This window comes from Peromyscus eremicus, chromosome 4 (genome assembly GCF_949786415.1).
Source record: "Peromyscus eremicus chromosome 4, PerEre_H2_v1, whole genome shotgun sequence".
NCBI lineage: Eukaryota > Metazoa > Chordata > Mammalia > Rodentia > Cricetidae > Peromyscus > Peromyscus eremicus.
In genome coordinates, this window is record NC_081419.1 from 21,884,960 (window position 1) to 21,912,801 (window position 27,842).

At 36.5% G+C, this 27,842-nt stretch overlaps 1 protein-coding gene and 1 non-coding gene across 2 annotated transcripts in view; both read right to left on the bottom strand.

Moving 5' to 3' along the window:
- Positions 1-27,842, bottom strand: part of Lrp1b (LDL receptor related protein 1B) — a 1,617,914-nt gene that overhangs the window by 1,582,175 nt on the left and 7,897 nt on the right. The window lies entirely within an intron of this gene.
- LOC131910119 (U6 spliceosomal RNA) lies at positions 19,043-19,148 on the bottom strand. Its single transcript, XR_009378986.1, has one exon. It is a non-coding gene; the product is annotated as a U6 spliceosomal RNA (small nuclear RNA).

Sequence of the window (27,842 nt, forward strand, 5' to 3'; positions counted from 1 at the left end):
GAGAATACTGAAAAGCAAAACAAGGCAGCAGAGGAAGGGGGAGTTTTGCTAGCTTAGATCCAAACAGAAAAATGCAAACCCAACTATCAGACAGCAGTATAAACCAAAGAAACAACAACAACAAGGAAAACAAAACCATCATGAGTTTTGTTGCATCAATCTTAATATGCCTCTTGCTTCAGAACTTCACAGCACTTTTCAGATATTAAAATTATGTTTTAGAAGTTGAATATGATTTTTTTCCTTATGAGGACAAAAGATGGGCTCAAAAGAGAAGCTGGGACAGTAACTAAGAGGATTTTCACCAGGAAAATTATGACGTAAAATCTTTTTAGAAGGGGGTCTCTTGGGATCACTGTCCCTTTGAGTTACCCCTTCTTAAACCATACTCTACTACTTGCCACCTGAAGATCATCAGATCTTCCCAGGAAGGGTAGAAGATGACTAACTAACCCTTACTGCTCCGCTGACTTGCCTTTCTCTGCTCCCACAAGAATTCACATGCATCCATGTCTTCCATGGCCTCAACAGAAAATGGCCTGTTACCCACAGATATGCCTCTTTCAATCAGGTTTGATTTTCCACCTCTTCCTATATTTTAGAAATGGCCTGATATTTATAGGTGAAAAGCTTCTTTAGTTTGGTTCATACTATTTTATAACATCTTAAAGACACTTTCTTATTCATATTCTGTCAAGAAAGCATTCAAAATATAGGAATCTTTTCTCGCTGCTCCTGTAGGACACATGCCAGTTTCTTACAACAGGCCAACAGCTAGATTTCTGCCTGTTCCATCACAGTTTTCTTAATCCTCCATTGTCTTTGAGATTTTTCATAACTTTATAAATTATGGAAAAATAATAATAAAAATAGTTCTTTATAGATAAGCAAGTTAGTTATATTCCATGTAATTGATATTTTCCCTGTTGACAGGCCTATTTTGCATATATTTGTAAATCCATTTTACTATTGTGTTTTTCCATAAGAATATATGATTCTTCGGATTTTTCTTGAACCAGCTGACTCATCTCATTTGTTATTTCATTAACTAATGTCTACATTTAATCTGCAACATGCATTAACTCTTCATTAGAACCAGAAGCACAGCTACATATTCTAAAATGTTTTTAACACTATCTTTTCCAGATAATACAAAAGTCACTATTCTATAAAACCTATTCAAGTAGATGAAACATAGAATAAAGAAGTATTTATTCATCTACTTGTCAAACTGTACACCTTTGCTTTGTTTGCAATCTAATCCCAAAATTCTTGGATTTAAAGTTTAAAACTGTCAGTGTTTCTTTGATTTCCAAAGAATTGTTCATCAAAGGAACACTGGCAAAAAAAAGTATAGAAAGGGATAATCCAAGTTCATATAACTAAACCTGACATTAAAGCATTTTGGCAAAAGCCACTTCATGTCGACTAACTGCAATAACAGTTAAGAATCCATACCTCTGAATGTTTTCTGTCATGTAGTGTTAACTTAATTAGATTTAATTAGTGTGTTACTTTATTTAGTTAAATTTAATTAGTATGCTAGTTTTCCGTGTATGATTATCCCATGGTTTCAGTAAGTTTTATGGTGCTCAGTAGGGAAGGAAAACCATCACTTTTATCACTTATATAACACAAAATATCATGGATCAAAGAAGAACCACCACTTAGCAATGGCAGTTCAGAGTGAGTGAAGATGAACTCCTAAGGAAGCACTGCCTTCACTTTGAGAGTTAGGAAAAACAGATTTTGAACAATGCCTGGCAATTGCCAGGACCCTCACTCAATGATCTCCTCTTTTCAACATTCTCTTTCAGCAGAGTGGCTGGAACATTAGATGAGAAACTACGTGAGAGGCACCTGATCAAAGGAAATCCTGTGTGTAAAAAATCCTGTGTGTTCAGATTATAGTAGGACCTGATCAGTGACAACAAATAAAAAAGCTCTCATTGAGTGGATGTTTAATATGTGCCAGAAACCAACTACTATTGCTGTTGGTTTTAGGTAGTCCATCATCATTATCATCATCATCATCATCATCATCATCACCATCATCATATTTATGGTTTACAGTATTGTACAGAATTTCACTATATTCTCTCTGCATGTTTTACTACCCAATTCTTGTTAAGAGAAGAGTTCATTGCGTTCAGAAAGGTCTACCTAGAGTGATAAATGGAGTTGACAAGGGCTAGGACTGCTATATGACCACGGACTAAAAGGACTGAAAATCGACAATGACAAAAATAGAGAAAGAAAAAAGTCTTTGCAGTGGCAGTCTGAAAGAAGACATGATTGACATCTATCTAACCACAATTGGACAGACTTAGTGAACATGGATTTGTTCATTAAATCCCCAAACACCAGGATGAGGGCACCTTCTGACATGTGGGGAAGGTAATTTAAACATGAATAAAGAAAATTCAACTTCACATTGTAGATAGAGAAGCTATTAAATATGTTATGGTGAGATAGGAAGCAAAGTGGAAATAGAACAAAATTAGTTTGTCCCAATTTTCAGAAGGAAAATCTACAACTGACTTTCAAAAGTAGGTGAGGATGAGTTTGAGCTCCCCCACCCCCGTTATATCCATGAACTGCTGCAGCGAATGCGTGGCTACCTCTTTTTAGAATATGAGATTTTGTCGAATTGTATGACTGAATTTTTTCTTAAAATAAACACTCAAAATTAAAGCTAGGAGAGTTTTTGTGTGTTCATGGCATATACATAAAAAATCCATATAAATTTTATTTATTCTGTTTGTATGATATAACATAACATATTCATCTATGTAAGCACAATACAAAGTGGCTGGAATAAGTTAGAAAGAGAAAACCAAACAATATTGAGAGAATTGACAAATATCAAGAAGTTCTTTTTAATAGCCATAACAGTAATGTATTCTAAAAGGAACATCAAGCAAAAATTCCATTATCATGAAAGAGAATACATGGCTGGATTGTATGACTGGATTCATCTCAGTCTACTCTGTATTCATGTGATAAACATGATCTTTGAATTAGGAAACATGAAACTTGGTGCAGACATTTTCACAAACCATCTCAGAGATCCTAGGGTATTTGGAGGTTCCAAGGCACCAGGAGAGCAGTAGATACCTTTATCAAGTCTTTGCCTATGTATCAGAGTCTTTCCATCCTGCATACATTTTATCTGCTCATCTGCACTGCCTGCAGCTCAGAGATAGGGGGAGAGCTCTTGACCTGGGAGTGAGGTTTTACTCCCAGCTTGCATGTATTCAGAACTATGTTTAGTCACAGGCATTTCCTATCTCATAACAACAAAGAGCTGATGCATTTTCCACCATGGGGCATGTAATACATTTCCAAACAAATGTGTGCTGTGACCATGAACAGCAAAAAGTAATGGCACAGAAAGTGCAGACACACATTATTTTTGCCTCCTACACATTTGGAACATCTCCATTCAAACAGCCTTTCTGACTGGTGAAGATAGAAAGTCCTATTTTTATGTAGCACAGAAAACAATGCACACACAGAGAGATGGGAGCTATTTTTAAATCAAGAGCCACATTATTAAGTACAAGTTCCAGAAGGCATAGAATACCAAGATTACCTATGTATGGGAGACAGTTGTATCAAGTGGTATATACTCATTATCATACTGTGTCTCAGTGTTCCAGAGTCTCAGGTTTGCAATTACCACTTAACCATTTGCATTATGTCACTTAATCTGAGATGTAAGCCAGTATTGTGTCTATTACTTCCTTTTTACTGAGCAGTAAAATGAATTCAAAATGATTTCTTTAAATTAATAAGCAAAGGCAACTCATTACAGGTTTCTGTAGTTTATTATTGAAATTTCTCTGGAATTCATTGTTGTTAGTCATTATACCTTTTCAGAGATTCTGTTTTCAAACATCCAAGTCATTTCAATAACACTAACAGGATATTAATTTAGGCTATAGGACCTGACAATTGAATTTCTTGCTAGGACTTAGAATCTGTAATTCGGTTTTGCAAGTCTCTGAGAACCTACAAGCAAGAATGACGGCATGAGCAGCAGAGGTGGGACAAACATAGGAGAACAGAGTCACAGGAGAGGAATATGGTGGGATCAGAAAGCTGTAATAATAAAACCAATTTTGTCTGTTTCTTGCCTTTTCTTAGAATTCTAGCTAAGACTTCTCCAGAAACCATTGTTTCCTAAGCTCTGAACAAAGCTGACACCCACTTCAAGCTTCGTTTTTCCAAGGAAGCAGATGCAGAGTCTAACTGCTTTAGGGTTGATTAAGCATTAAGATATACATAGACTCATGCAAAAGGTTTCAGTTTCTGTAGTACTGAAGGCGTCAAGACATTAAAGCGTTTGCCTGTTATTCAGCTGCTCAACCAATGTACTGTTTATTCAGGCAAAGGAACTTCCTCCTGTGGAGTCTAGGAGCACTATTGTCTGTGGCCAAAACTCAATCCCACAGCAAGAATAAAGAAAGAACATTGCTGCTCTGAAATCTGGGTTTCTTTATTCTCCTCACAGGTTTGTAGACAAAGCTGGGTTAAAAACTAGAAAACAAAATAGAAAACAGCAGTTTTTTTTTAGGGGGGTAGGGCATTGGTGTGGTTGAAATGCAGAAGGAAGTTTGAATAAATTCTTTGATTTGAAATTCCCTTCTTGTGAGTTATAAATAGCACCAGATGGCTTTATTCAGAATTCATGAAGATTTTTTACAATACTGCAGACAGATAAAGGCTATCTATGCACACTCCAAAGTCTACATTCTCCAAATGAGCTAGGGAGCCCCCCCTTTTTTTTCTGTTAAACAATCGAGCTGCTGCTTTTGTAAAGGCCAATGCCAATAGTGCTGGAAACTATGATGGTACTTTTCTAAACCTGGTATCTTAAAATAATCTTCTCCTATATCGTAAAAAATATCCCTTTGCTTTGATGTTCTGTTTGAGCATCATTTCTCTTTCTCTCGTATTTATAACCTGTTCTGGTGGAAGTTGGTCACTGAATGAGACTTTATAGCAGAAACCCCTAAAGGGTGGCTACTATTAGTTAATTATCACCTCACTCAAGGTGGCTTGCAGATTTTTTTGTTATGTTTTGTTTTATGACATATTAGATTAGAATCTTCAGCCATAAGATGCTGCAGTGACTTATATAATTAGTACCACACCCATTGGGTTGCAATTATATAATCACAGGCTATGTGGCAGATAAGGCACCTTTAATGTCAAAGGCCAAGACCATCTTCTGAAGTATGTCTTTTAAAGTGTCTGGATGTTTCCAGAAGACAGAACTTCAGCACAAGTGCATTCTAGTTCCAAGAAGCAGGAATGAATTTCATTCCAGATATATTATCAGTTGATAACAGTTTGCTACAATGTCAGGTTAAGCTCGTGACAAAGGGACATTATCCTTCGTAATTTTAGACTTTTTGCCATCACGAAACCCCCATTTCCTTGTAAAATTCAGTTCCTTTGTTCTGCAACTGCACATGTATTTGCATGTCTAACCCTCCCCTGCCCTCTTTCAGTAACATATTGCCCTAAAAGATATTCATCTCTGTAACTGGGGCCATGATCACTGAAAGGCAGAATTACAGTGTTTCAGATGCCGATCATGTGGGTTCTGTGAAAATTTACCATTATGCAATAGTTAGGGAGCAACATTATGAAAACCAAACATAACATATGTTCATGAACACTGAGCATATGGCCAATGAGGAATACATGATTTAGATAAAGTAACTGCAATGTCAGCTTTTCATAAAAGTATTTCCTGTTTCAATTCCTGTCAACGTATTGTGTTGTACATTTACTCTTGCTACAGTCTGTGTTACAGGAGTCTTTCTGAAGCAAAGTAGGAGGTACTCCCTCCATGACAGAGGATGCAAACAAGGAGAGGCAACCTAGGCAAGAGGACTACTCATTTGCCAGAGCACTTTCTCAGGCAACCATGGACCCAGAGAGTTAAACCTGTGCAGCAGAGTAGGCAGGACAAATTGCATGTCTTTATTCATTTCAATATTTAAAAAATATTTATTGTGGCCTCTTTATGTGACAGGTTTTGTTTGAGGCAAAGGGTAGAACAGTAAATGGGTAGATGATAGATAACACTCGACCTGCAGCCATATTGAGGGAGAAGCTTCTTCCCAGCAATACAGTAGAACTATAATCTTTTAAGGTTAAAAAAAAAAATGGAAGACATTTTCTTGTAAGTAGGCAGTTGTACAGTTTGAGATATTACTAGAATAAATGGTCAGAGAGAGGAAAGTTCACTTCAGGGCTTGCTGGGTAGAATTCACACAAACAGATGAATGAATTCTATAATTGTGTAACTCTACAATACCCAAGGATCTTTGTGCCAACGCATATGAATTCAAACTTGCTCTTCATCGCATATGTTTTGGACTGCCTAGGTTGATCCACAGCTCATATGCTGAATCGCACTAACAGAACCAGAGCCTCTGATAACTCCTGTGGTTCTTCTCATCTCTGAGCTTCTGAGCATTGCTATTTTATGATTTTGTCTACTTGTCAAATCCCGTGTTACTCAAAACTTACAGCAGTTTGGAGGAAATATAAACCATGTACATACTGAGGAAACATGGTAATTGGATTAAATATGAGAGTATATATTGTACATAACATTAGAATTATTACCTTGAGAATTAAATGGGTGAAGAACTATTTAATTACTGAAGCGTATCAGTTACCAATACAATATTAATTACCAGTAAGTAAATTAAGTTGTAGATTTTCTCTAATATTGTTTTCCTAGTGATGTACTGGATACATTCTTAAATGTCAATCTTTTAAAAGTTAAATGTCAGGACTCTCTGATACAGTGGTTCTTAACCTTTCTAATGCTGCAACTCTTTAATACAGTTTCTCAGGTTGTGAATACCCTCAATCATAAAATTATTTTTATTTCTATCTCATAAGTGTAATTTTGCTACTGTTATAACTTGTGATCCAGTAATTTTGGAGATTGCAGCTTGCCAAAGGGTTCATGACCTGTAAGTTGAGAACTTCTGTTCTAAGAGATGCTCAGCACAGATGTAAGGATAATAATCAGTTCATTTAGTTAACTTTATAATAACTAGTCATATTTCATGGTAGTTTAAAAATGATGCTCATAGCTTTGCTTTAAAAACTACACCAATTATTTTTCATAAAAAGAAAAATAAGTAAGTAACATCATGTCTAATTTTAATTGCTATGTTGTCTTCTAAGAAAGGTATTGGTGGACAGAAGACTAAAGCTGAATATGTAAATTTAATATTTACATAATTATTAGAATGAAGTCACAAATGGTACACATGCAAAACTATAAATGTTGAACAAGACAGGCAATAAAACTCACATTTTCATACTATAGATCAATATTTTGTTTAAAACTTGAGTGAACTTGCCGGGCGGTGGTGGCGCACGCCTTTAATCCCAGCACTTGGGAGGCAGAGCCAGGCGGATCTCTGTGAGTTCGAGGCCAGCCTGGACTACCAAGTGAGTCCCAGGAAAGGCGCAAAGCTACACAGAGAAACCCTGTCTCGAAAAACCAAAAAAAAAAAAAAAAAAAAAAAACTTGAGTGAACTTAACTGGTTCTATTTCCAAACAGAAACAATATTTATGTGATTTTTAAGGACATTAAATAACCTGGTCTTTCCATGAATAGTAAAATAAATTAAAAATAAATAACATATACATATATATGGGTTTAAAAACCATATTCGTTGTTCATAGGAGTGCAAACTGGTGTAGCCATTGTGGAAATTAATGTGCTAGTTCCAAAGAAAGAAAAAAAAAACTAGAAATAGACTATCATTTGCCCCAGGTATTACTCCCAGGCTTATACCCTAACAATTTCAAATTCTACTCTAGAGATGCATACTCATCCATGATCATAGCTACTCTATTCGCAATTGCTAGGATATAAGATCATCTTTAGTGTCTATCAACTTATCAATGCATAATGGAAATGTGCTACAGGTGCACAATAGAATTCTTTTCAGCTATAAAGTGAAATTATAAATTTGTCAAAGTGGAGCTTGAAAACAGTGAGTATCCCAGGACCAGGCCCAGACCCAAACCTTTTGACAAATTTCTAAATTTGTTACTTTGGAGAACCGGTAGAAACAAGAAACTAGAAAAAATGTTATTGGATGGGAGAATCAAGAAAGATTTAGGGAATAGTAGAACACAGGTGATACGAAGGGGAAAAATTAATGAGAGAGGAGGTTAAAACATGGAGAGTATGGGAGGTTTGCACACAGGAGAAGGTGAGAGAAGGAGTAAATAATACTAAGGATGTCTGAAAATACAACATGGGAAACTCCTTTACACACTTCTCATATAAATCTATAGCATACAAACAGATGAACTGAACTTACCCTATTCATGAGACCATGCTCCATCTAGCAGCCATTAGTTGCCAAATAAAAGAGCCCAGTTTCACATTTGGAACACTTTCCCTCACGTTGATGATCAGGGATGTCCTGGAGATTCCTCCGAAATAATAGAAGCTATTGCTAATATTCTTCATTGTTAATCAGAGCTTAATGCTAAGACATCATTGTAGCTGGAGAATTTTTCTCCAGCTCCCACTACCAAGTCCCGCCAGCCCCGGAGCCCACTTATAAAATAAACACAGACTCTTACATTATTTAAACTGCTTGGTCATTAGCTCAGGCCTGTCATTGTCTAGCTCTCACTCTTATATTCAGCCCATTTCTATTAATCTTTACTTTGCCACGTGGCTCGTGGCTTACCGGTACTTTACATCTTCCTTGTCTTGGTGGTGGCTCCAGTCCGTCTCCCTTTCCTTCCTCCTTCCTCAATTCTCCTTTCTCCTTGTCCCGCCTATACTTCCTGCCTGGTCACTGGCCAATCAGTGCTTTATTTATATAGAGCGATATCCACAGCACATCATATGTATTGTTTATTTTGACATATATTTGACAAAATATTGCATGCTTTGACATACATCATAATATATTTCTGAAGACAGCACACATCTTGGTCACAGGACATGGAGAAACCAAACCATTATTGACTAGAAAGGGCTATGCAGGCTGTTGAGGGTTAGAACTAGCATGTGAACCCCAGAGGCTATAATAATGACTGGGCCAGCAAAATATGTCCACAAGAGCAATAATGTCATAAATGTTATGAGGTAACAAGCCACTTTCTGGTTGAATTTAATGATCTTTCCACAGGATAAAACATATGCTTTGTACTGTAAATCTACCCAAGAATCCATAGCTAGGATCTCATAGGTCCCAGAGATGAACCATCTACAATTATTTTGCTAAATGGACAAAGAATAAAACTGCCTTCTATATTTTATCTCTATACCCATACAATATTGCAGGTTTCAAATATCATCAGAGAGATTTTATAGTACAGTAGATAGTGGTATATGCAGAAACTCACAACTTGTACAACTGCAGAGACTAAGTATCCATGGAGAACTCCATCATAAATGTGACATCTGTATGACATTCCTGAATCAAAGGTTTAAGGACCATCATAAAAGAAAAGACAGATGAATGTAAGAACCAGCTATTAGGGACATGTCTGAAACAGTTCTGAGGAGATTCAATGGGTAATGTGTTGAAGAAGAAGACAAAGAGGAGGAGGAAGAAGAGGAGTAGGGGAGAAAATTATAAAGAGTAAGAAGGGAAGAGGAGGAGGAAGACACGCAGTTGGTAGGAGGGTGTCTAGAGAGATGGATGGAAGGATCTGGGAGGAGTTAGAAGGAATGCAGTAAATATGATTATAATAAATTGAATGCACCTATAAAGTTTTCAGAGGATTAAGAAAATATTATGTGTCAAAATATGGTTAGTCCAATTACCTTGCCAGATACATAAGGAATTAGACAAACTACTGAGATGGAGAACAGTTAACCAGAGTAATGACAAAAATATGGAGAGGATGTTAAAACCAGAACATTATCTCCTTAAACAACTAGTGTCCTTTGTTGTTTTTATTTATGTGAGATGGAGCCCAAATTAACCTGGATTTCTTGGCTCATTTTCATTCTAGTCTTCAAACTGGCAGGGCTCATGTCCGTATATCATATTCACCATGATTGTCTTTGGAAATGGGGTAAATACAAATTTCATACGTATGGAAAGGCTATCTCTTCTATTTTCAACTTTGTTATATAAAATAGTGCTTTGTAGTTAAAATCTGCAGTATGGATAAGGACATAGTGATGTGGATTTATTGGCGTGACAGTTGAATATTAAGACATACATTTGGAAACAATAAGACCAGATGTACTACATTTCCTTACAGTCTCTAGAAAGTTAGCTGGGTTCGCCTTCTTTCTGGTGATTAACAAATGCATAAAATGTATGCTGGTATTTCTTCAGTATATAATCACCAAATAATACTTGCACAGAAGCATAAAATAAAGTAATTTAATAAGTAATACTTAAATCCTAAACTAAATTTCTGTCTTAATTTTAACTTTTCCTTAGATTTGAACAAAATTTGTAAGGATTTTGTTTAAATTTCATTTCTTCTACAAGATAGGCTAGAGGTAAAATTTATTAGTGAAGTGAATACTATGCAGGTGTGACTTATCCTGGGGTCCACATTGATAAGGAAAGAAAAGAAAACCAAGGACAAAGCCCTTATAGATCTACTGACCCATTGGATTCTAAATGAGTTTCCTCGTGTTCTAAACTATCTGCCTATGTAGCTTCTGCTTCAGTTGTTCTGAGGCAGGGAAATGCAACAGCAATAATGAAGCCTACTGGGATTTTGCTCTTTGAAGGTTTCTCATAATTTCTCTGGTGATTTTCAGTGTAGAACATGATATTTTCTTAAAATATAGGAAATGTTTTTTTCTTCCAAACCTATCTGCCTTTTCTTATGTTTTTTTGTTTTTTTTGTTTGTTTGTTTTTGTTTTTTTTTTTTTTTTTTTTTTTTTTGTATGATTGCTGTGGCTGGGAACATCAATTTGGTGGGAATGGGATGAGGACAGACATTTTTCTCTTCTTTTTCTATAAAACATTGGAGTTTTCACACCAAAGTGTCATGATCTATGTAATCTTTTAAAAATATATCTTTCATGTCTAGATTAAATGTGGTTCTTAGCTTCTTTTGTGATGTTCATTTGAGAGATAAAGAAAATATTTCAAACTCAGGCTTAAGGGTAAGGATGAAGAGAAAAAGAAGTACTTGGAAATAAAGATAAGACACACCCAAAATCATGAATGGTGGTCTTTCAAGGATGGGATTCAGAAGTAGTCTGTGTGGGAACAGAGCTCTCAGAGACTTGTCTAGCTTTCTGAGTTGTCACTGATGATTTGTTAAGTGCCTTTGCTTTGCTGAATCTGTTCAATCACCACACGGATTTTCAGCTTCTGTCTTTTAATACAGCAAATTATCCCACCCAGAACATCAAAGTGACACAGTACTTCCTACAGTAAGATCACTTGGTCATGCTTTACATTTCTGTTGTGGGATTCAGTTGGCTAATGTATTGCTGGTGATTCAGGTATTTCTGTTCACAGAAGAGATTGTCAACTGTTTGGATAATGCAAAACAGAAGGAATGAAAGGCTGGAGAATGACTCATTGTAGCCTTAGGGGCACTGGCTGCTCTTGCAGAGGACCTGAGTTTGATTACCAGTACCCACATGTCAACATACAACATTCTGTTACTTCAGTTCCTGATGACTCCACATCCTGTCCTGGGGTGGAGCATCAGGCAACCACTCACACAAATAAAAATAAATAAGTCTCTTTAAAAATCAGGAACTCGCCGGGTGGTGGTGGCGCACGCCTATAATCCCAGCACTTGGGAGGCAGAGCCAGGAGGATCTCTGTGAGTTCGAGGCCAGCCTGGGCTACCAAGTGAGTTCCAGGAAAGGCGCAAAGCTGCACAGAGAAACCCTGTCTCGAAAAAAAAAAAAAAAAAAGAAAGAAAGAAAAATCAGGAACTCTTACAAACTAGTTGTGGGGATGGAAAATACTACAGCACTGTCGGAAAAATATTTTTGCAGTTTATCAATTATTTATATATTTGCCTATATGACTCTTAAATACATGTCTTTAAAACATGTCTGGCCATTTTCAGGAATCAGAAGGAAGGAGAGTAACTAGAATAGAAAAAAAAACTATTCTAGTGGGGAATAACTAAAGTATTCTAACTTTTGATTGACAAAGCTACACAATGTGAACTATATGTCAAATTTAACGGTATACTATACAACAACAGCAATGAAAACAAAACAAACAAACAAGAACAGCAAAAGCAACAAACTTGTCTTACTGGACACAAGTTATGCCTCACTGAACTTGAGTCCAAGCAATTACCACTGCTCTCTTAAATGATTTGCTTTCTGTAAATCTGTATTTTTCAACGCTGCTCACAATTAAGCTACTGATTTCCAATAACAGTACAGTGTCCTTTCTTCTCTCTGCACAGCTAGTCTTACTCTTTGGTAAGTTTATTTAGAGCTATCATTTGAGCCACTTGCTTAATAAAATTTTCATAGAGTACTCTTAAATACCTTTGAAGACACAGAAGTATCTTATAATCTCACTCTAAAAGACATGCTATGCTATATGGTTAGTTCTTCTTAGCTGGTCAGAAGAACCTGACCTCAGGGATAGAAATAAACTTGCATTTGACAAATACTCTACAATATAATACATCTGACTCTGATATTTACATGATGCATCCCATTATTTAACTACAATGAAAGCTAAAACTAGGACCCCTTATGTTAATAATCAGTTCGGATTTGCACTAGATAAATAAAGACAGATTTTTTTCATGGAAACCTTAGAAGTGCTAACCTTCTGAACATCAGGCTGTGGGGTAACCTGAGAGTTTTTTTTTTTAAATGATCTTATTATTTGTTTCTGTTAATGTCATATGCAGAACTTTCTCACATCAGGAATTACAGTAATATACATGATGCATTATGTCACTATATATTATCAGTTAAGTGACAATTTTAGGCCTCTTTAATAATGACTGCTAATTGTACTTTTATTCTTCAAAACCAGTTAATATTCAACTCTGGTGAAGAGATAATAAAGGCAGTTATTTGTTTCCTAGGACAATGTGTTCAATACTCCAATAGGGACTCTCTAATCTCTTTTTATCCCATTGTTTCAAAAATTTTTTTCAGAGCTTTCTTACTGTAGTGGGGCATTTAGTTACAGTTCAATATATCTTGGCTATTTAAGTAACAGTAATGACATCAACCAGAACAAGAAGAATGCCACTATTCATCAAGAAAGAGCAGTGGGACCGGGTCCTGTGCTCATTGCATGAGTTGGCTGTTTGAAACCTGGGGTCTATGCAGGATCGCTTGGCTCAGCCTGGGAGGAGGGGACTGGACCTACCTGGACTGAGTCTACCAGGTTGATCTCAGTCCACAGGGGAGGCTTTGCCCTGGAGGAGGTGGGAATGGGGGGTGGGCTGGGGGGAAGGTGAGGGGGAAAAGGAAAAAAAAAAAAGAAAGAAAGAACTATATAAGTAAGGTTGCCTCACAGCTACATCAACAAGATCCAGGCCTGTTTGAAATTGCAAATATTAGCCTAAAAAAAAAAAACCAGAATGACCTGATAAAAGCCAGCCCTGGCTAAAGCAGAAATAAACCCAGTTTCCTCACGATTGATGTAAGATGGAAACTGCTTTTCTATTAATGGCTGCGTGCTGGGGCTGTAGAAAGGTATGTGTATATTTGATTATTAAATGACAACAAGAGGATAGTGAAGGGGAGAAGAGCTTGTGGTGTGGAATTGATAAGGTGAGCAAGGTCAAGGAAACTTGGGCTGATTTTGCAATTAAGCGGTCCAATAATTTTTGAATTTTCAAAGATTTGCAGTGTCTCTCTGATCTACCTCAACAAGGTGCATTCTATTTGGAGGAAATGAAAAGGGCTGCAAGTGTCCTTCATTTTCCATTTTATTAATGACTTAACCGGCATTGATATGCTACATTATAGCTCTGAGCATTCCACAGTCCTTGAAGTTGAAATGGCTAAAATTCATTAAAGCATTCAAGGTAGAAATAAAGAAATAGTTGAAGCCTAGTAGATTTCCACATTAGCAATATTCCCCTCCTGCTCTTTCAGATTCATTTTCCAAGTATAAATAGCTTGGACACACAGAAGCATTGCTGCACTGTTATTGATGTGTAGTCCATCTCAGGAGATAAACCTAGCATTTATTTTCATACATGTTTTAATGTGAAGAATTACCAAGAAAAAAATTCCAGTAGAGGCTCAGTTATTTAATTAAAGTAAATGTATTCTGTTAATGAATAGAATTAAACCGACAACACACATTCTTGGATTTTATTTGTATTTAAGGTTTTTTTTTTTTAAATTTCCCCAAAGAATTAATTATCATGTATATAATTTGTCTAATCTCAGTTACACTTCAGAGCTGTAAATTCAAGCTGTGTTCTAATGCAGGCTGGGAATTCTCGAGTGTCTCCCTAGGGACTGTTGCAGGCTAAAGCCTGCCTAGGGAGGTGGTAAGCAAGAGAAGCGATTTTCACTCAGCCTGAAAACAATAGTCAGGAGCCTATGAGATTTACATAATGGCATCACTACTCCAAAGCAAGAAAATGTTTCTTGACTATAAGCATTTTAGACATCGATAGTCCAGGAGAAACACCTTATATTCTTCCTCTGTAAGTGCCCTTCACACTATTGGGAAAGAATACTTTACAAACTGAGTCCCAGGAAAAGGATAATGATGTTTTATTCATTATGCTGGACTTTAATGATAAGAAGAGTAGATATATTGATGAAACTTGAAATATAGTTTTAAAACCTAGTAATTTATATAAAATTATTAATAAACTAACTCATTAATGTTTTAAAGTAACCTCTTAATTGTTATGAAACTTTGATTTCTGTCAACTATATTGTTTGTACAAAAGTAATTCTGAAATATTTTAGTTAAAAAAATTCCCGATATCAGAAGACACAATGTGTCTTTAAAAAACACACAAATGTAAGACCTTCAAAGGAATCCAACAAAATGAGAAAACTGTATCCCCAAAGGCACTACTAAATTGTGAAAATGGAGTAAATAATGTGAATATGTATCAGAAGACAGTATTATTTAGTTATTTGAAGGCAGACAACTCAAAATAATTATAGTTGCAACAATGTTGAAAGTCATTTCCCATCTCTGTTTATATTCTTAATACTCTAGTATTTATTTCATATACTATCTGGATACATATATAAAAGTACCTGATACATTCTAAAACGTTATACTCTCATCATGTTGAATTATGTCATGTAAAGCAAATTACAAGTAAAACATTTTTCTTTCTTGGCAGGAATATTTTGAACCAAATAAACATAAACAAAAGCTTAGCTCTTCCCAGTGCATGCAGTCATTTTTGTATCTTCACTTTAATTTTGTGTTTTATCAGAAAATAAAAATCCCCAATTGGCATCGAGGTGGAAGTTCTCTTTCTGCACTGCATGAGTGATTTCAGAGTGATGAACAGACTGTGTCATGGGAACCAGTGAGAAAAGACACACAGAGCAGATGCAGCTTGCATCCAAAGTGCATAGCCAGAAAGCAGCCTTTTCTCTCTTCAGTTGAGCTGCAGGAATCAATTATATTATGCTCAGAGATGGTTACATCCACTTAACGAAAGGTCATCTAGCTGGCTAATGATCGATATTCATGCTTTCCGATCTTTTTCTACAAAGTACACAGATTTTTGTAAATAGAAAGCAAATCTTAATCCAGTCATTTGATGTGTTTGGTTGTTGCCTTCTGATGAAGTTCTCCACACTAACTACTTTCGTGTCCCATTCATTTTGATATCTTCCCAGGTACCAGTGCCAAATGCCAAATTTTAAAACATTCCAGTGCCTCAAAGCTTCCGTTTTCGTTATTTGTATTCACCAAGTCTAGATTTTAAACAAAATGTCTGGAAATCATAAACAAAATGTAAGACATGCTCTATTATTCATTAAGCTAGCCAGCCAGGAAATAGCATAGACTAAGAAGAAAGCAAGAATAAAAAACTGACGCTGAATACTGAGACAGTCATTTGATTTCAGTTCCACAACATTGATATTGAGAGGTCACACTGTCTTCAATGTTACTGAAATAATGTTATTAGTCCATATTTCCATTTTTCACATGATATGGTCACTACTATAGGGGAGAAATCTGTGTACTCTGTATTTATATTCTTATCAGGAACAATTACCTATGATTAGCTCTAGTGGGGAGCTTGGCTTTTAATTAAAAGAGTTTCTTGTTGTGGAATATAATAGGGCCTGTGGCAGAATCACTGGCTAATATCAGCAGACTGACTTAGCTCCCTTCCTAATTGCTAACAAGCTTCCCTGATCTGTAGAGACTGTGCTTTACAGTAGAAATAACAATTTTATTTACACAGATATGGTAAAATGGGGCATGTTACCTCTACTTCTAGGTGACCCACTGTATGGGACACAAGCAAGGATGATATTGATCTTGGGTCACAGAAATAAAATAATAAAGTAGCATTGTAATGGGCAAAATATATGTCTGGTTATGTCGCTGTGAATAAGGAAAGGAGAAATAAGTCGTTTATGAGAAGTATATCATTTGCTCTAAAGATTAAGCAAAGCCATTTTCAAAAAGAAAAATATGTGTTTATGATTCTATTCTCCTATAATATAAATCCCTTAACAAGTATTTTTTTCAGGTTTTGAAAGACCAATTACTCGCCTTGCATTTTTAGATATTTATTAGCTTCCTTGTTAAAGAAGACTGGCTTATGATTAGATTGACTCCAGAGCTGGCTATTAAAGATGTGTTTTTGCTTCATGTTTAAATGTTTAGAGTCTGGGTAATGCATGTTTTTCCCCTTTGTTCATAGTCTTTTTGGTGATTAAAATAGCTTCACCCTGAGGTTTTTTAAGAATCTCTAAACACTTGCTTTGATTCACAACTTTGTTTTTTTAAAAAAGTACGATACTCTCTTCTTTCAAAAATAACATCTGTTCTCAAGCAGCGGTGCACTCATGACTCACTGTATAGACAACCACAGTTACACTTTAATACATTTTGTGCTGGAAAAAAAGGGTAGTTCCTACCCACTTCAAAACTACTACCTAAACACCCTGTGTAGGTTTTATGTCATTCTCAGGGCCAAACCTGTTACACTCGAAGCGTTTCTATGAGGTTTTCTGCCGATGTACCATAAAAGCAGCATTGCAATTCTCCCAGAAATAACCATCAGACAGAAGTTTATAATTCAAAATCATTCAATTATCAGAATTATTTTCACATAAAAGTTAATCCTGCCAAACATTCAACATTATCTACTTTTTAATTAGGTAGAATAAATCAAACTCTTCACAATATATAATTAGTTTTGTTAAAAGTATATGAATAATTTGCTAAAAATCTGTTCCTCAATATTATAGATTTTAAAGTCACTTATTTTAAGAAACATTGTATTATTTATATTTGACTTATTATTACATGTTGTAATTAAATTATAATTTAGTGTAGCTCTTTAGGATTTGGAGCATTTTTATCTTTTTCTCTATGAATAAATTGAGTTATTTTGTCATGTTGTTCTAATTACAATTAACTTAGACTGTCATTAAACCTGAAGCAATTGTTAATTTAGTAGCTTTATTTTATGTATTACACAATGAGTCTAAGAGAAGCAAAAGCTGAGAGAAAAGAACAAATAAAATATTAATAAAGTAAAATGAGCTGAAAGTTAGCGTGTGATTAGCAGGTATCAAAAGTAAAGAAACTAAAACAAGGGCCAGAGAGATGGTTCCATGGGTAAAAGCATTTTGTACAAGCTTGCCTATCTGTGTTTGACCCCTATATGTCATGTAAAAAGAGGTAGCTATAGTAGCATATAGCTGTAAGCCCAGCACTCCTAAGAGAAGTAGGAAGGTGGGACAAGAAATCACTCAGAAGATATCTATATAGCTAGCTTTCAAAACCAGAAAAAAAAATTGAGGCTAGAGTTTTCCTGCCTGGCCCACAGTCAGGACAAGTCTCTCTCACCTGCCAGTCTCACAGCTGCTCAGACCCGACCAAGTAAACACAGAGACTTATATTGGTTACAAACTGTATGGCTGTGGCAGGCTTCTTGCTAACTTTTCTTACATCTTAAATTAATCCAGTTCTATAAATCTATACCTTGCCACGTGGCTTGTGGCTTACTGGCATCTTCACATGCTGTTTGTCACCATGGCGGCTGGCAGTGTCTCTGACTCAGCCTTCCACTCCCCAGCTTTATTCTCCTCCTTGTCCCGCCTATACTTCCTGCCTGGCCACTGGCCAATCAGTGATTTATTTATTGACCAATCAGCAACACACTTGACATACAGACCATCCCACAGCACTTCCCCTTTTCTTTTCTTCCTTTTTTTTTTTTTTTCAAAAAGGAAGGTTTTAACCTTAACCAAGTAAAATTACATATAATTTGGGAATTTGGGTGTAGCTTCTCTTACTACATCCTGCTGGAGGGAGGCACTGTATCTTATGGAGACACAAAGAAAATTTTAGGATCATGGAGTAGTCCGTGAGGCTGTATCGTCTGAGCCAGTGGCCTTGAAACCATTCTGGATGTTGGATCATCTGGGCCATGGTGTCATTGGAGACCTTTCAGGGGGTCTTGGCTGGTCAAACCAATTTATTTTCTATTGGGAAAATAAATAGAAGCCACCAGGAAGAGAGATTTTGCCTCTAAAACAATATAGAAAGGCGAAGACCCACTTTTAAGATGTTCTCTGGCCTCCACAGATGTGCCATGCTTAGCACAAGGCCCACGGGAAGAGTTAACGACAAGCAGAAGAGAAAGGGAAGTGATGCATGTAATCCCAGAGCAAAAACAAAAGGAGTCAGAAAGGACATGTGAGATTAGAACAAGGTATGGATAATGCAGAAATTACACAACAAAAATACGATAGAAGTATACATTTTAAGTATTTTACTGAATCTAATTTAAGACCATCTGTTTGCTAGCCTTCTTTATTCCCTTCTTTGGGATGAGAACTGTAATCGTTATTTTAAGTAGGCTTTCCCCTAATCTACTTACACCTTGGCATTGTCCTGGCATCCTTGCACAGGAGCCATGCTAATCTTCTCCATATTGTTCCAATTTTAGTATACGTGCTGCCTAAGTGAGCACTTGTCCTGGCATCCTAAATGAAATTTAACCTTTACAAGCAGAATCCTCCATGAAAGTCCAGGGCTGAGCCACAAGTGTTACTCATGAAAAGCTTTTGCCTCTGCCTCATTGAATCTCTGCAGAAACAATCAGGGGAGAGCACTGACTCCAGCAGTGGGGCCTGAGAGGGCTGATTATTACATCAGCGTAGGTAAAACTCCTCTGATAGATCATCCATCAAAAGATGAAATTAAATAAAACATCATGTGATGGACTTCTGCTATCAGACCTGACTGAAACGTATTCAGATCAAAAAGCTTTCATCTTTGCCAAGAACTATCTAAACTCCCACTTGAGTGTAAATTTCACCAGACATATGGATTCCCTAAATTTCAACACAGTTCTTACTAATTGAAGATTAACTGGCTTATTAACCACTGAAGACTTTCGCTGGGAGTTTGGAGGTGGTGATTTGAAGCCATACTGACTACTAATAAATAGGGAAGAAATTCTTAAATATCTTTTCTACAAATTCAATTACATTTTAAAATGTATATGATGTGTTTCTGTGATTGCACACCAATATCAAAATGAAGTCTTTTTGATCAAAATTGAATAGTACATAAAGTAGACCTCAGGAAGTAATATTTAAAAATGTAGTCATCCTGTTTCTAGCAAGTAAGGAACATTCCCTGTGGGGAGCTGGGCTATTCCAGTAGATTCTGGAAACTTTCTTTATAAGACTGGAGCATTTTTGTCACAGACTTTACCAGTGAATGGAGTAGTGTCGTGTAGTTATGGGCCACAAACTGACAAGGACACTTTGGGTTAAATGTAAATTAGTAGGTATAGATCTTTCAGAAGATAAGCCAGTTACTTCTTATGTTACCAGTAAAGGAAAAGAACAAATAATTGATACTCAGGCTTTCTGGAGACTGCCTGAGTTTAAATAGCCTGAAAGTATTGGAGAATATTGTTCTCTAGCCATTTTTGTATAGATACGGATTGCTTGAATTAGGATATCTTCCTGGACACTAAGTGAGACAACAGCCATTTATACTTATATTGTGTTTTCCTGTTGTCATAATTTTCATACAATTGCAGAAAAAACCACTCACTTAGTAAACAGATTATTATTTAAACAAAAATTTACTTTTTAATGTGTATACACATCAGTCCTTAATGGAAGCTAGATGTGCATGCCAACTGATTCAGTGCTGTTGGATTTGTTGTGGTTGCTCTCTCTCATTAATTTTAAATTTAGCAATTAGTTAAGAATTGTTATTTTAGTGATGTTCTGGTGGCTTTTTGGACAAATTGTGCAAGACAAACAGTACAGAGGGGTTACAATGATAGAGGAATCAAAAGGACAAAAGGAGGACACGGGTCAAAGAACCTAAGTCCAGGAATAAGGTAGTATTTGTCCAGTATGTACGTGGAGGGCAGTCACTTTACAGATGTGTTCTGACTTATCCATAAACTGTACTTTCTGGAGGTTGATCTGCCTTCAGCTCAGAGTATCTGTAAGTGTGGAGTCAATCAAGAGTAGAAAGTAGAAGCAATACAGAGTCTCTGGAAGAAAAACAAGGAACTGGCAAGCTAGTCTTCAGCCCAGTATGGGTGATCATGGAGTACACAAGACCAACTTAATTATAGGTTGATTTTTAAGCAGAAGTCACTCTTGACCATTTGAGAGTGTATCCTTTGGTCTATCCAGCTGCTTCATTTCTTGAGCTTAGTACTAATCTGTGTTTCAATTCTTAATCCATTTTGTTTGACTTATCAAAATTTCTTCAACTATATAAATTTCTTAAACTAAAAATATGTTAATGCAAATAAAAAGACACTTTAAAATTATCAAAACATAGTTGAGGGATAACTAGTGCTGTGTTTCTAGTCAAACTGAATCTTTTCAACAACCCTTACCCCACATTCAAAGCAAATCACTTACACCAGTGCATTACTAAGGAAACCAGGCCAGTAGTACCTTGTTAAGTTTATAAAATAACTGAGCCTTATGGGACTGTGTCTAACTCACTAGGCTTCCATTATAAGCAGATTCAAATAATTACTCTCATTCTCTAAGAAGAATGATGCCTTAAATAATGACCAACCTTGGTATTTTGTGTGTTTTAAATGTTCAGATATCCTTCAGGCCTACTTCTGCCTTTGAAATAACATATTCAATTGTTCCACTGGTGAACCAATAAAATAATTAAATGAATATATACATACATATTTATACATATATATAAACATATTTATATATTTTTACACACACACACACACACACAAACACACACACACACACACACACACACACACACACACACACACACACACACACATATAAAACAATCTTTATGGGATGACTCATCCCTCACGGACTTGAGGGCCAGACAGCCCAAACAAGTAAAAAAGATACTTTCTGAGAGCCAGCCTGGGTCTGCCTGATGGTCTTAGCAACAGCAGCTGAAACATGATCTGGAGATGACCTGGACCAATGAGAGACAGCCATGTCACACCAGCTGATGCATATTCATCAGACCTCCCCCAAGGGTGGGGTGGAGAGTATATAAGGCTTGCCTTTTCCTGAATAAACTGAGCTTGTTATTTGGACATTCTCTTGGAGTCTGTGAGGTTTGACTCTGGGCCTACTTGGCCCCCACCCCCAAAGGGAACAACAGCAAGGACCCTGCTACAAATCTTGTCAACAGTAGTAAAAAGACCAATCTATGACATAATTCTAAATTGCAGACTGCCTGCTTCAGGACAGTTTTTGCTATTTTTGTGAGCAAAGAAGTTAGCAAAGCATTTCTGTAAATTAATTATGTTGCATAGAATATAATTTCACTGTTCATTAAATCTGTAAAGATGCCTGCTCAAATAGATATACCTGTGTAAATGAACACACACATATGTATATATGTATACATAAATGTAGGCTGAAGTGGGATGAATATTTATTAATCATATACAATGATTGTGCATACATATGTGCATTTTCAGGGAGTTATTGCAAGTACATAGGAAAACGGTGCTGTACTGTTCTTATTTATTTACACATTTGTCTTGGAATATCATGTAGTAATGCTAGGATTCCTCATTAGATACATTGCAAGGTAGACTGTATACAAAGAGACAAAATCCTTAATGCAAGAGATCCTATCAATGTTAAGAAGACTAGATTACTTGTGATTTAAAAATTTCACAACAGTAATGCTGTTTCATGCCTAGATAGACAGAACAACTAGAGAAAATTCATGTGAATTGGGGCAGAAAGCTGGAGGGCAAGTGATAAAGTTTAAGAGACAATAAGTACAAGTAGAAAGTCTCTCTCTTCCTTTGGCTGCCATTCTCACACTCTTAATTGTATGGTTTATGGGAATTGCACCTTCCAAAATCCACAGATTAAAGCCCTAACATTCATGTTTCCCTGAAAGTGACTGTGTTTAGATCCAGGCATTCAAAGACTTGGAAAAGGAAGTCACATTAAGCCTCAGTTCCATATAATTGGTGTCCCCATAGAGAGAAGAGGTGAAGAAACAAATACACTTAAGAGCAGCAGTCTTTAGACACTAGACAGGATGGTCAGCTATAAACCACAAACCACAGAAATATTTCACAACTGAATAGACCCTGCTGATAACTGGACTTTAGAACTGCTAACTCTCAACTGTAAAGGGACACATTTCTGTCACTTAAAAGCTTCTGGTCTGGAACGTTTTATTATGGTTTTCCTAGCTGAAGGTGGGTAAAACTGGAAAACTTGACATTACCCAAATTATATCATTATATATTAAAAGCATATTGTCAAGTGTTTTTATGTAATCAAAGGAAATCTTTAAGAGCATGGGTTAACTCGTTCCAATAGCAAGTGAAGTTGGGGATGTGAAAGATGAAATGAGAAACTTTGACACAGCACTGCTAATTTGAGCATCAAGGAGTACCACAGGCCAATGAATCTGGTGGCCTTTGAGCTTTACAGTGGATGACAGGCAGCAAGGAATCACCATCCGAGTTCCCAGTCTTACACTCATCATTAGTCATGTGTAATAGTACAGAAACTCTATTGTTTTCTGCTGGTCTACTGAACTACAGAACTGTGGGTTCATAGACGCATGTCATTGTAAACAGGGACCATGTGTTGTGTTTCATTGTAACATAAACCTCAGTTGAAAATCTTCAAAACAATGAGCAGTCCTGTGCATACACAGACACTGATGTTCTTATACATACAATAATATTAAGTAGCATTACACACTATTCCACGTATGTAGCATATGCATATTTATAAGCAAATATTATGATTAGAAAAAGTAATTGAAATACACCCCCAGGCTGTTCCTAGATGACCTTCACCTTATTTTTCTAAAAGGTTCATATTATCTTATTTCTTACATCTGCACAAGATTTGTTTTAATAGCACTCAGTCCATTAGCATTTATTGCATATAGATGAATAGTAAAACATACACATACCTGGATACAGTATTACTCCAAATTTGTGAGTGTGGAAAGCTCTCTGAGTTAACTGCAATGTGAAACAGGTCTGGATAGAAGTGTGGCTTCCACTGAGAATCTAGATTTTCAGTCTGGACGTCTCTGGAATACCCCTTTGCCTGCTCTCCTTCATGTGGAACACTCAGTTGCATAGCAAAGTATTCAACCAGTTCATTCAACATCTCCAGAAACTGACTTTCCTGCCATTTTTTTTAATCTTCTATGAAAGAGGATGATGACTAGTGTCATTGACAAGGCCACCATAGATCGTATCATACCTTCATACAAATTAGAAAATAGAACTCACATTCAATATTATTGTGAAAAGAGATACAAGGGCTGTACGCAATAAATTGATGCCGTATTTCTGACCAGAATATCTACATCTGACGCCATGCTCGCCTGGATGCCTAGATCAAAAAGAATGCTTCAGTTTTCATTATCATCTTTATCACAAACATGTTTTTTTTTTCCATTTAAAAGTCAATCTTATTATGGTGCATGGTATCTATCCTATTTGGTAGATGTTTGGGATAGCTGTATGAAACAGTAATTCTTCCCAGAATCTTCTGGGAACAAAGTTTTTCTTTTCCTGACTAGAAATTCATATTTGAGCAAATTTAAGCTGAGGTATATGCAGTCTTTCAGGGTCAATTGGTTTCATCCTCTAGTAACAATCTAACAATCTCCTCAAATCATGAGACAATTGAAGTTTGCAAAGTGCAAGAGAACTGAAGAACTTCCTGCTCTGCAGAGGTTTTGGTCTCAATTCACTTTGCTCACATACCTTACATATGTTGGCTCTTGTTTTTCTCAACATCACTGAGATCACATGGCATTTTCAAGGTAGTTGCCATGGATGCTAACTAGTCCTATGTGGTGGTATAAAAGCAAATTACCTACATTGTCAGAATTTTAATAAAGATGTTGTCATTTGTAAAACGTGTTGCACAAGGCAAAAGGCAGTGCTTTCTAAAGGTAGAGACTCCACAATGAAGCAGCCAGTAATTTTCATATTTAAAATTAATAACTATGTGAGATTTCTGTCTTGGCATCAGAGAGGGCACTGTTCTGTGCAGAAGAAACAATAGTTCATCTGGATAGATAAAATGAGAAATGGCCTAGTAGCATGGGTTTATACCCATATCATTATTGCTTTTATGTACTCATAAGCACCTTCAGCACTGTTGACCCTCAGTAAATAGTTGCTGAATGATGGTTTCCTAGGTTGATCAATTATATTAAGTGGTTATAATAAATGTATTTGGCATTTCTCTTCATATTTAAATGAAAATACACAACATGTAATTTAAATCAAATACCTAATTGTCTCTTATGTACACATTTAGAAGAAAATGTAACATAATTCCAAAAGGCCCATGTAGAAGTAATGTTCCTTTTTACTATGAAATTGCATGTTACTCTTTTGCTTAAGCAAATGCTCCACTCACAATTAAATAGTAATCAATATAGATGACAGCAGTGTCATCATCTTTTGCACAAGCTCTCCTGTGTGTAGGATTCCCCTTCTTATCAGCACACCAGTGACCTTTTTGTAACTTAATTAGCTCTTTAAATATAGGACAAATCCATTCGGAGACGATGGGGTTTAGAATCCAACCTGGAATTTGCAGGAACCCACCTTTATCCATTGTTGTGGGATAATCTGTGATGATGTGTCTTTGCCAATGTACCTTCTGATTGGCTTAAGAAAGAGTTGAATGGCCAAAAACTAGGCACGAAAGGATAGGTGGGACTTCTGGATAGAGATAGGAACTCTGGGAGGAATCTGAGGCATGGAATTCTCTAATGAGATAAAGAGTAAGTTGGATGTACAGTATGGAGGAGAGGAGATGAGCCACATGTCAGAATGTAGAATAATATAAACTGGTTAATTTACATTATAAAAAACAATTTAAGTTATAAGAGCTAGCTGGAAACAACCTTAAGCTAAGGCCAAGATTACATAATTAATAAGAAGTCTCCATGTCATTATTTTGGAGCAGGCGGCCCAAAGAAAAATCTGCTACATTTGGTGTCCAAAATGGGGCACACATATCCACACAGGGCCTGAAAAAGCTGAGTAAGTTCCAAACATGGAGTGAACACAGATTCCTAGCAAGAGCAGTCTCTAAGGCAGTCCTGGTGCTTGCTGTATATAGAGGTATAGCTCCTTTAAGAGGCTCTGCTGTGCAGCTAAGCACTTGAGCAGCCAGCTAATTGACACTAGGTAATAATGCCTGCTATTATTTGGGCCAACCAACTTCCCAGAGCTGGGGCAGATAAACTCAGCTTCCAACCAGTGCCAAAGGACTGAGGCTAGGCTCTCACAGAAAACTACACAGCAGCTGCAGCCCAGAACCAGTGGGGCAACCTGCTGGACTGATCCTAGGGTAGACAAGCCAGCCATCATGTGCTAAGCAGAGCTGCATGATGTGTAGCCTGGCCCTTTAAGTCTTGGCTCACACGTACAGAGAAGGCATGCAGAAAGCCAGAACACACTAAAACAAAACAAAACAGAACAAACAAACAGAAAATCCTCTGAATGGATATAGTATGCTTAAAAATATGCTTAGATACTGAAGAAAGAAAAGACGTGTATAGACAGTCATTTAAAAAGTAGTTTAAAAATAATAAAATGAAGTCTTTAAAGAGAGTAAAGTAATATTTAAAAAATTGGCCATATAAGGATGGGAAATGAACAGTGTCTGGATTCTATATAGTGCTATTAACTTTAAATTTTTAAATTCTAATGAACAAAATGACAGCTTCTTAGATAATGGAAATTGTTGAATTAAACTAGCCTATGTATATTTAAGGATGTTTTAACTTCAGTATGAAAGTCACGAAATAGGTTATGTTGGGAGAGGGGTTATATCTTTGTTTCCACAAGAAACAAAAAGCTATGGATTCTTTCAAAATTAATAATAATCAGATTTGACCAAGGGAGACCTCCTGAAAATCTTGGCTACAGACATGAGGGAAGAAACCAAGAAAACTACAAGACAGGTGATGTATATTCTGATCCTTCTATTATGGGAACAGCTCTGAGACTGGATGAGACATGATAAATCTTGTTGACTACAGAGTCCGCATGACTTATTATTACATATCATCCTTTCATATGGCATGGATAGAGATTTATATTACAGTTTGGTTATACAGACCAAACAGACTTATAAAGTTGACAAATGCCTTTTATCTGCTCAAACATAAAACAGAAAATATTCCTTAGCTGAATTGTGCATACCACATATTCCATACCTGTCTTAATGAAGATGTGTTTGCTAACTTTAAAAGTTTGTGTGTTTTAAGAACAAAAGGACCAGATATCAATGAAGAAGAAAGTAGCCCACGTGATCCAGCCCCTCAGAATTCCTCTGTTGCAGTTTCTTAAAAATTGCATCCAGAAAAACTTCAACGCAACTAGCTGAGATGGTCTAGCCTCATAGACTATTTCATCCAAGTCTTCAGTTAAGCCCTGCACTTACCCATCACACAGAGTCTGGACAACAAATGATACAGCTAGCTCCCTCAGGACTTGACCATTATCTCAATTTCTCAGGGTCACCAAAAGATGCTGTCATTCCCAGACAACAGGAAGTAATTTTAATAACGTGACACCTATATTCACAAATGGTAGAGTAGGTGGTTTTTGGTCATTTGGTGGGTTATGTATGTTTGTTATCATGGCATGGGGGGGTGTTGGTTGCAAGTTCCTACTGGTCATGTTCAGGGAAAAAACTAAGCAAAGAAGGTTACATTCAAGGATCTCATTCTAAAAAGAAAATAGGGGGATATGGGAATGGTAGGATAAAAGGGTAGATTATTGAATCTACTTTTTAACTAAAAATCAACTAGTAGTCTCAGATATTTTACATTGGTATGGATTTTTGTATACTGGTACAAATTTAAGGTTATTTTTGTTATAGCATACTGTAAGGTATTGTGCCAATGCAACTCATTTAATATCATTATATAAAATTCTAGCAGGGTCCTTGCTGTTGTTCCCTTTGGGGGTGGGGGCCAAGTAGGCACAGAGTCAAACCACACAGACTCCAGAGAATGTCCAAACAACAAGCTCAGTTTTTTCAGGAAGAGGCAAGCCTTATATACCCTCCACTCCAACCTGGGGGGAGGTCTGATGAATATGCATCAGCTGGTGTGACATGGCTGTCTCTCATTGGTCCAGGTCATCTCCAGATCATGTTTC